The sequence below is a fragment of the Mastomys coucha genome, unplaced genomic scaffold (genome assembly GCF_008632895.1).
Source record: "Mastomys coucha isolate ucsf_1 unplaced genomic scaffold, UCSF_Mcou_1 pScaffold3, whole genome shotgun sequence".
In the NCBI taxonomy this organism is placed as follows: Eukaryota; Metazoa; Chordata; class Mammalia; order Rodentia; family Muridae; genus Mastomys; species Mastomys coucha.
In genome coordinates, this window is record NW_022196909.1 from 31,172,412 (window position 1) to 31,183,161 (window position 10,750).

General features: G+C 39.1%; 1 pseudogene; it reads left to right on the top strand.

The window, feature by feature from the left end:
- Positions 1-4,728: 4,728 nt before the first annotated feature.
- LOC116074407 lies at positions 4,729-8,294 on the top strand (annotated as a pseudogene).
- The last annotated feature ends 2,456 nt before the right edge of the window (positions 8,295-10,750 follow it).

Genomic DNA, 10,750 nt, shown 5'->3' on the forward strand with positions numbered 1-10,750 from the left:
AACCCGCTTATGTTCACAGGATCTCGACTTCCCCGTTCGTGAATCACCCACGTTTAGAAGGAAACTGCAGGCTGGCTTCGTTCATGGCCATATCTGTGGGAAATTGTTTTAAATGACATCAGAGGGCCCAAAAGTCTATGATCAATACCACTCCTGGACAAGTGGTCCTGAGCTGTATAGGAAAGAAAGCTAAGCCAATCATCAAACCAGTAAACACCATTTCTAGAAAATGTCTGCTTCAGTCCCTACCCCAACTTCCCTCCAAAATGGACTGTTGTTACAAATAAAAAAAAAAAAAATGAAAGACAAACTTTTTTCTTTTTTTTTTTTTCAAGATGGTCAGTGACCAGTCTTGTATCAAATTCCAGTATCTTCTAGTCTTGCGAACACTTGGAAACATCAGTTGTCATATTTAACTACTTCGATGAGCATATGAAAGTGCATAATTGTCCTTTTCATCGTCACACAGTGTCAGGCAGTGTTTAATCACTGGACTCAAATACCCGAGATAATCAATTATGAAGAGGAAAGGTGCATTGTAGGTTACACTTCTGGAGGCTCCAGTTAATGATTGATTGGCCCTGTTGCTCTCTTCCTGTGCTGAGATAGCAGCACACCAGGCCATCAGGGTTGGCAGCAGCACACCGACATGGGTACTGATACAGGTAACAAAAGAAGAATAAGACCAAGGACCCACATAGCACTTGGGGAGTAGGGTCATGACCTCCATGACCAGAGAAGCTCCCATTAACTCCCATTTCTCCATTTCATCATTACGTAATAGCTGTAATTCCTATGCAGAGGATCACACCATAAGCACAGGAGATCTGGGGAAATATCCAACATGCAGACTCTAATGGAACTCATGCCTCTCTATGACATTTCTCTGAGGTCCCTTGGCTATTAGTGCCTATGAAATGTACACACACACACACACACACACACACACACACACACACACGGAAATGTTTAGAACATAAATATAAGCTCCTGACTAATTACGTTTTGAGCACCCTTCACATAGAAAGTTGTTTATTTGTGGCCTAGAGAAAGGGAATAGTGGCGGGGAGAGAGCTGTTCTTCCAGAGAACCCAAGATTGGCTGCTGGCAGCCACACTCATGGCTTACAACCACCAATAACTATTGTGCCTCCATGGATATACACTATACATGCACATGCAGGTTTATGCAAAAGTAAAACTTAAAATAAGTGTTTTTAAAGTTGTTAGTTTTACAAAGTCAGCAGTCGAATCTTTTCATTGAAATTATTAAATCTTTAGCAATTTTCTATCCCAAGTCATGGCTATATTTATTACCTTCTTAAGAAATTTTGAAGTTATTTTTCACATTTATAGTTATTCCTCCAGGGACTGATTTTCACATATGCTGTGAAGTTCAAATCACATTTTTCTCTTATAAACCACCTTATTGTACAAATACATGTATATATTAAAGGCCTGCCTGCTCTGTTCCCGCTGTTCTGATGCATAAACTTCTCACAAAACGATCTTACCTTCTCCATCAGGCTCTTTGCAAGAGTTCATTCTCATCCAAGGAACCAGTGGTCTATTCTTGTAGAGAGCTGTCCTGGCTTAATTACTATAAATCTAAAACAAATTTCTATTTTCGGCCAAAGCAAGTCTCTCCTGTTCGTTCATCACCTGTTGTGTCTTAACTGGTGTGGGGTTTTTTTTTCCATTTTCATAAAATTTTTCAAATTGACATGTCAAGTTACATGCAAACACAATATTTTTATAACTACTCCGTGGTTTGACAGGAGCTTCGTTGAAACTGTCAATCAATTTGGGGAGCATTGACAGGCTGATGGCTTTGCATCTTCTGTCTTGTGCATGAACATTGTTCATTATTCCATCTCCTTATGATCTTGAAATTTTCAGGGGCTAAGGAGGTAACTCAGTCATTAGGAATGCTTGCCTTGCATCTACAAGGACCTGAACTCAACCCCAAGCATCCACATAAAGGATGGGGGGGTGAGGGGAAGGTGGGATGGAGGGTTCTGGTTGCTATTAAAACCACAAGAAGTTGAATTAAAGACAGATTTCCGGGGTTTGTATCAGTATCCTAGCACACTTGGTGATTTTCAGGCCACTGAAAAATCCTGTCTCAAAAGTGCATGTGACAACCCTTGAGAAGCAACACCCTAAGGATGTAGTTCTTCCCTCACACTAATGAGCATACACATGTACACACACATACAAAAAGAATCGCTGTCGATGCTATTTTATATTTGCTTCATAAATGTCCAACATCATTACTGTACTTGTGCTTCAAACCTTGAGCTCCTACTTCCTTCTGTAGGTGGCCATTTTTAAATTATCTGACTATTATTACTAATACAGAGAAATTCATTCTGAATTCTACCTATTGATCTCCCTGGTCTTATTTTCATAAATCCTGCTAAAGCTACATATTGAATTGAATAATTGATTTGTGGAGTATTGGGCAATTTCCAGATAAAATATATCATGACAACAGCTCATTTCTGCTTTATTGTCCTTATGGCCCAACATGGTTCACAGAATACTGTTAAACAGGAAAACAAATAGCTTTTATCTTTACCTTGAATGGGTCTTAGAAAAATGAAAATTTTATCCTTTTGCCAATATGGAAGGGTTTTACTTTTTAATACCTTGAAGATTTGAAGAAAAAGGATAAGGAATGATAAATTACCCTTCCTTTTCTAGAGAAAGCTAAGATAGCAAGGAATAGCACAAGTCCCTGTATAAATATGCTTAAAATATACAAATTTAAAGATACTCTTCCTATTTCTTTTTCTCTTACTTCTTATTTTGAGGGAGGGTCTCGTGCATTCTAGGTTGGCCTTAAAACCACTATGTAGCTAAAATGATTTTGAATGTGTGTTTCTCCTGCCTCTGTCCCCTTGTGTTGCTGTCACAAGTAGACATGTACTGCTATACTTTGTGTCATGCTGGGGAACAAGCCCAGAGACTTGTGCTTCTTAGACAAATGCCAATCAAACTGAGCTACACCTCCAAGTTATTTTGCCAACTTATCTTTCTTTTATTACAATAATCAATTTACATTTCTCCTTTACTCTCCAATAAATTACATATTATCAAGAAGCCTAATCTTCCATTCTATAATTAACCCAATATGGATATAATATCGTAAACCCCTATAATATCATTGGAGTAGTTTAGAAATATTTCATTTACTGTATTTACATCTACACCGGGTATTAGTGGCCTATAATTTTTTCATTTTATTAATGATCTAGATATTGATCTAATCCTTGCTTCTTTGCAGTCCTTGATATGTTTAGTATTTCTTGGCATTCTTTACATCTCACTTTACTTTTTCAATTCATCGAAAGGTTTGATGTGATATTGTCAAAACTGTGATTCATAATCCTCAAATTTGTCAGATGTATTCAGTCATTTCTTAAAATATTATTTCTATATTATTCTACTTCCTGAGCTTTGTGACTCATATACATACATATATGTACATATATCTATATAATATAGATACATATATACTGATATATAATATACAATATTACTATAATATATTTTTGTTAACATCTAGTAATATAATACACATTGTATTAATATACTAATAATATATCATAAAATATGTAATATGTATTATTGTAAATTATTATAACACTATATTAATATATGTATCTTACATATGTTTTCTATATATGTATATATTTATGCATGCACACACATCTTATTGTATCTTCTATAATTCCTACGTGTATACTGAAAGTTTTCATCCTTTCATATCTCTGTCCTTAAATGGAACATATTTTTCTTGCTCTTGGTTCCCTTTACTAATTCTCTCACTAGTTGTATCCTTTCTGCTTTTGAAGTCTATATGGAGTTTATGACATTTTTCAATTACTTGATTTATTTTTGTATTTTTCCATAATTTAAAATCTTATCCTTGGATATATAACTTTGACTGATAATGCTCTTATATGAAGCTCCTTCTGTTGCCTTTTTTTTTTCATTTTTAGCTGTTTATTCGCACTGTTCTCTTTATTTTATTATCTTCTGCCGAACACTGTTGTAACTTTTATAGCCAATACACAAAAATGGGAAATTATGCCAAAAATAATATTACCAAGTAATATTACAAAATTTCACCAAAAGATTTAGGGTTTTTTGTTGTTGTTGTTGTTGTTTTGTTTTGTTTTGTTTTGTTTTTTTGCCAAATACTGGAGGGCATTAGAAACCTCCCTACTTGTCAGTTTTGGGGATGCAAATGACATTAAGCTCAGGTAAGGTCTTTATTAAAAACCTTGTCAAATATCAACTCATGCACGAATCTGAGCCCCAGATTCATGTTACTAAGCAAAGTACACAAAGTGTTTTTCAGCACTCAGCCTTTCTTCTGCACACTCAACAATCAGCGAGCCCTCTGCCTACAAAAAGCAAGTGGTCCTGGACCACACAGGAGCTACTCGGCCCATCTTCTTCACCTGCGGATCCTGCCAGGGTTGACGGTTCTTTTCTGCGGTACTAGAGCATCCTTGTGCTAGGTAGATCTCTAATGTAAACTGCTCGCTTTGCAATAAGAGAAAGTAAAGTTTGGGGGAGGGGGCGGTCCCTGAAGATGGCAGAGGTGGAGGTGAACTGGGCGACTCCCGGTAGGAAGATGTGGTACCATTGAGACATTGGTTGGCTTCAAATCACAGTTCACCTTTCCACATTTTGTTTAAAGGCTTAGGCCTACTAAACTTACAAAACCACGGGGGACGGAGAGACAGAGTCAGCTCGGCCTGATAAGTATGGCCCGTACATCTCCTCTGTCGCCAGCCAGAGTGTGAACGTGGTGATCTGTGGGGTGGTACCCTTCTTCACTGGAGTGTTCCTTGCATTAGTGTTGAACTTGCTTCGGGTTCAGAGAAACGTGACACTTTTTCCACCAGATGTGATCAGGAGCATCTTTTCGTCTGCCTGGTGGGTACTACCATGCTGCGGCACAGCCTCAGCTGTGACTGGGCCATCGTACCCCTTCACTGACAGGCATCTAGGAGAACCCCACGCATTTAAAAGAGAGTGGTCCCGTGTCATGCGCTGTGTGGCGGTGTTCGTGGGTATAAATCACACCATTGCTAAAGTAGACTTCGACAACACTCAAACTGGCAGCACAGTCAGTAGGACCGTGGTGGACTTTTGACAGTTCTGGAAGTGGTTTTGGCCTTGGTGATAGAATTGCTTTCTTAGCAACCGTTGTCACCTAACTGTTAGTCTACAATGGTGTTTATCAATACTCATCTCCAGATTTTCTCTATGTCCGTTCTTCGTTGCCATGTATATTTTTGGCCCGAGGCATAACGATTGGGAAACATTGGTCGTCCACTGGCAATGTAAAGTTATTGTTGAAAAATCTCATCAAGAATGAAGAGGGCAGGCATCTTAGCTGTTCTATGGAAACCCTGGGAAAGCACTGTGGGTATGAGAGGTTCAACACCAGTAACCTTGGCCTGGAAAATTGCAAGGATGCAGTTTCCCCTTGCTTGTGGTGTGTGTGTGTGTGTGTGTGTGTGTGTGTGTGTGTGTGTGTGTGACACACATGCTTTTGCAGTCTGTGATTGCTTCTGTAAATCAGTCACCAACCTTTTGGTATTCAATTTCACTAAATGTAAGATATGTGTGCACTACATGAAAGATATGTGTATGAGTACATGAAATTTCTAAATTTTTTGAACATCGCACATGAACGTTTTGTATCACAATGTCAATGTGCCAAACTTGATGTTACTGACACAGAGAATAAGAATGCTTTGAACAGTTTAGAAATTTAGTGAAGGAGAAAAAGAAAGCTAAAAACAAAGCAAACAGAAAGCAAATGTGTAGCTGGCCGTTCCCTCTCACGGGCTAGTGTACCTTTCCCTGTTTCTAATCAGCTGGGTTCCTCACAGCACCCACATGCGTGTTGTCTCTGCTGCAATCATTTCAGAGTTTGAATCTTATTGTACGGTACCAGTGAACTTCCACAGAATGGCTTTAAGCCTGCATTACTGTAGGAACCCAAAGAATACTTCCCAGATTTCTTCAGAAGGATGTGTGATGGACAGAGGTGGTTTATCAGCATCACCCTGCTTTGAGTCTACATTTGAGAAAGAGTAAATGACTAAAATTAGGGGATTTGACTAGATGAATATGCGGGGGAATACTGTGTAGCCCTCTCTCTGCCACAGCAGCCAAAGTGCTATTAGCTGTCATTTGCTACTGAAGCTCATTGCTTCAGTGCATGGATGACTAAGGAACACCGGCAGATCAAGGTGGCAGGTCACAACCTATTGGATTCTAGAAAGCAGGTCATGTGACTGACCAGCTATAGCGGGCCTGAGTGGGTGGCCTTCACCAGTGCAGTCTGAGGACGCTGGAACATGACTCCCTGTGTGCTGATGTTTATTACAAGGTTCGTCCTTGGAGAATGTACAGAGAGCACACTTCATCCATCCCATTAACGGCATCTGCCGTGTACTTACGGGTTAAGTATATTAATTAGATGACTCTCCGCTCGCTTTGCATTTCTGAAATTGTTAATGGTCTGGCACACAAGGGTAGATTCTCCTGACTACTGTGGTGTGTGTGTGCTTCTGTTTTGAGTGTGTGAGAGAAAATGTATTCGTGTGTCTGTGTCTGCAGGTGCCCATGCTTTCCTACAGTGTCAAGTAGACATTTTAATCTCTTTTCTTTGAAAGCAATGCTGTCAGACTGAAATCTTCTACACAGGAGTGTAATGTGCTTTGTGTTCTCGGGTGGAGAGTGTGAACAGCTCAAGAGTTCTCCATAGAGAATATGCGTACATGAGCCTAATGGTAGCAGGGGTGACCACACTACTATATTTATTATTCTGTCTTTCAGATGTTATTCATTTAGAACAAAGAAGGTGTAGTTTGAGAATCAAATTTGTAAACACTATAAAATCTTTAATAAGTTATAAGGCCTATGATATGTTTACTTTGAAAATTGCTGTTGAAAGCAAGATGTGTTAAATATGCTATTATAAAAAAAGAAAGTAAGTAAAGTTTGCTACCTATATTTTATGATGGTGAGAATAATCAGGGAGTTCTCTGTTGAAAAAAAAGCAACCTGTTATTTCATTATAGATAGTCCCCAATGGTTCCAATTCCACATCGGGGATTGTGTAGGAGTTATGTTTGAATGCAAAATTTTAAAATAAGGAAATGCATATATTTATACTCAGCCAGAAAAAAAAAATCCATGCATAGTAGAGGAGAAATGCATATACACACAATATGTTAATGCATGCCTACCCAGCACATATGCCCATACACATCAGCCAGCTAAAAGGGAGCAAGGGACTAGGGTAGATAGGTTACAGAGAAGGAGTAAGGGGAGTGGGCGTGCCCAGTCTGCTGAAAAAGGAGAGGAACACTTCCACCCAACGCCTAAGAGTAAACAGGCCCACCTAGTCTGCCCCATTCACAATTCCATGACGAGTCTCTTGCCTCTGCTTTCACTCCAGTCTCTCCAGAGGACCCGTGCAATTTGCAACAGAAACGGTATCCTTTTTTTTCAATCAAATGTAAAGTTATAGCCAGCTCAGCTCTCCAACTGTTCCAATTTCCTCTCCACTCTGAGGCAAACAGTTGTGGACCTTCAGAAAAACAATAAAATCTCAACCCAGAAATCCCCAAGATTCTGGCCTCTTTTTCCCATTTTTCCAGCACACATCACAGTCTCCAAAGGAGAAAAGCAGTAAATTAAATGATAACCCTCAAAGCCTAGTTGTTTTTCAGATGTACAATAAGAGCTACTCAAAGCTGCTCTGTAGGTTTCTAGAGAGGATTGAATGTAGTAACTCATTAAGGTCCTGTCTATGATTCCTGTGGCTTTTAGCCCAAAGAGAAGTGAATCTACTGTTCTGATTAAAACCAAAGAAGATACACGGGCTGGTCCAAGGTCCCCAATTGGCCCTTTCAGTGCTGAAGAGGAGGGAGGATGGGGTGAAGAATTCTGCCAGGGTACACAGGGAGGCAGGTACATTTGGGATGTAAATAAACAAAATAATTAATCAAGTAAAAAATGTGAATTATAATGTGCAGCTTTGTAAGGATATATTCACATAGGAATTTTTCAATTAATGATCTCTCTCCTGCTTTACAGGGCTCTGTCTTATAAAGTCTAATTTGCTTCTTGGACACACATGAGAGAGAAGAGCTGACAGCGCAAAGGCCATTTTCCTTGGACTGAGAAGATTTAAATACCAACTATAACAATTTTAGCCATCAGATCTTTGCAAAAATAAAAAATAAAAATTGCCTACCCTCTGCGTCAGTGTTCTTCATGAATTGAACCCTACCTCTATTCACCTCACAAAAATTCGAGACTCAGTTCATCAGATAGCATGCACAAAAATGCCTTCACTCATCACTTAAGAACACCCAGGAATTACCCCTTTGCAGGGAACAGAGAAGTTCAGAATTATGTACACCATGGTTGCTAAATGAATACAAAGAATGTGCTGAAAATATAATCTGCAATTACGAGTATCTATCCAGCATTCTTTAGAAGGTCTATACTAATTTTTGGTTTTTTGTTTTTTGGGTTTTTTTTTTTTTGGCATTTGTGAACAGTAGCTTTCAGGAAGAGAAGTAGAGTGAACTCTTTCAAACTGCCCTAATGATTCAGCAATGACTGTGTACCTCACAGATTCCATTATAGCACCAATTTCTGATAAGACAGAATATAACCATGGATTCACAATGTTATGCTGAAAGGCTTCTTGCTCCTTAGCATAATTCATCCCACTCATTATATCCCTGAAGATATACTGAGAGAAACTGACCACTCAGAGATGATACAGATACCAGATAATGAGCTAAGAGCATCCTTGGAGCCACAGAGATTCCTGAAAACGTACTGGGTTGGTAGAAAATGTCATCATCAGCTTTGTGTCTTCCTCCTAAAAAGCAACGTGCGCTATGAAAAGAAAGGAGCAGTGGAAGTATGGAATGTAAGTCGCAGCCGAGTTAAACAGATGTCAAAGTCTCTCCAAGGGCTCTGAGACTTAATTATTGAAGGATAAGACCTAGAAGAACCAAAAAAGATGCCTAAAAACATTGTTAAACGCGAAGCAATCTCCTCTGTTGAGCATATTAACTGGAAAACTACAAGAATCTATGTGATGCAAGAGAAATAAAACAAAAAATAAAGTTTACTGTTTGAGCAATTAAAATCATAATGAGCACACAGATGAACCCACCATTACATAGATATTTTTCCCTATTTTATCGTGCGAGATGACCCATTAGTTAACACAGAGTAGGAGAACGTAGCCAGCATCATTCAGAATGAGACTGGATGTGGGCATGAACAGTCCTTTACAAAACCTGGCTGCTCGAGAGCCTTCTCCCTTCCGTGACCTTTCACCTTCTTTCTCTGCTAGAGGACCAGAGAATGGGGTGATTTCATTAGAGTAAATAACATATCACGAGCTGCTGTGATCTGCCAGCTAAGTTTAAAGGCGACATCTCAAGTCTCTGCTTCTCTCTAAGAAATCGATAATGCCTCCCTGTGCAGCAGGATCCTGAGCTGAGATCGCTTTGTCACGCTCTCAAAGCAAATGATACAGCCTGTGGAGATGGCCAACAAAGGGCCAAAGGGTACACAAGTATAGAGAGTGTTCAGCGGGGCATTTAGAGTCTTCGACATTTTTTTTTTTTTTTTAGAATCGTAAGAGACCTGGGATGATGGCTCAGTGGGTAAGGATGCTTGTTGTGTGTGCATGACGACCTGAGTTCAAATCTCCAGCACCCATATAAAAGCAGATGTGGCCATGCATGCACACACATTCAAGTCCAGTGCTCCAGGAAGAGATGACATGTGGGGACAGTAGCTGGAGGGTGCTTGCTGGCCTCCAGCCTTGTTCCAGGTTCAGTAAGACATAAGGTAGAGAATGCTATCACAGTATATTCAGCATCCTCCTATGGCCACTGCACTCGAGTTCCCTAGGGCAGTAGCTCTTCTATAATACTTATATATTTATAATTTTTTAAAAACCAAATATAGACTGAATCTGGAAGGGATATCTCAACCACCATTCATAACAAGTCCTATCACTTCTCTTTGAGTTGGTTGCTGATAACGTACCAAACTCAATATGATTTCCTCTTCTGGATTTTTGGATTATATTGTTGTCAAAGGACGTCGATAACTTCTTGGTTCAAATTCAAGCATCCACCTACTTACCATGAGAAAATATATCTAGAAAGTAATATCAAGAGGGCCTTTGCTATGGTATAGAAACCCCCAAAGGCATAAAAAGCTGATCTCTTAAATGTAACCTACATATGACATTTAAGTACCTACAATGTAAATGATTTCTTCAGTGAGATGTTTGGGACACTGAAGAAATGAGTATGATTATTGTTTATATTTAATACATATAATATTATTTCAGGAGTTCTAAAACAATTGTTTCTTATTCTTTTGAAATCAACAAGAAAAACAAAGTGTCTCCTCTTCTAAGATTAGAGAGAATGATTAAATATGGGTTTAAGAACCCAACTGTGACTTTCAGTATTGTCATGGTGTCCTCTTTGGGTGCATGCACATAGTAGGGTTCTCTCTGGGGACAGAATGGACAGAATGAATACCTTATGAAAACATATTCTGTTTGTTTACACAGTATGAGTTATGCAATCCAACAATGTTGGGTTGCATTCTAGAGAGCTCAGTTTCCAGTAGGTGCCCAGTAGGCGCCCAGTCCATAAGAACAA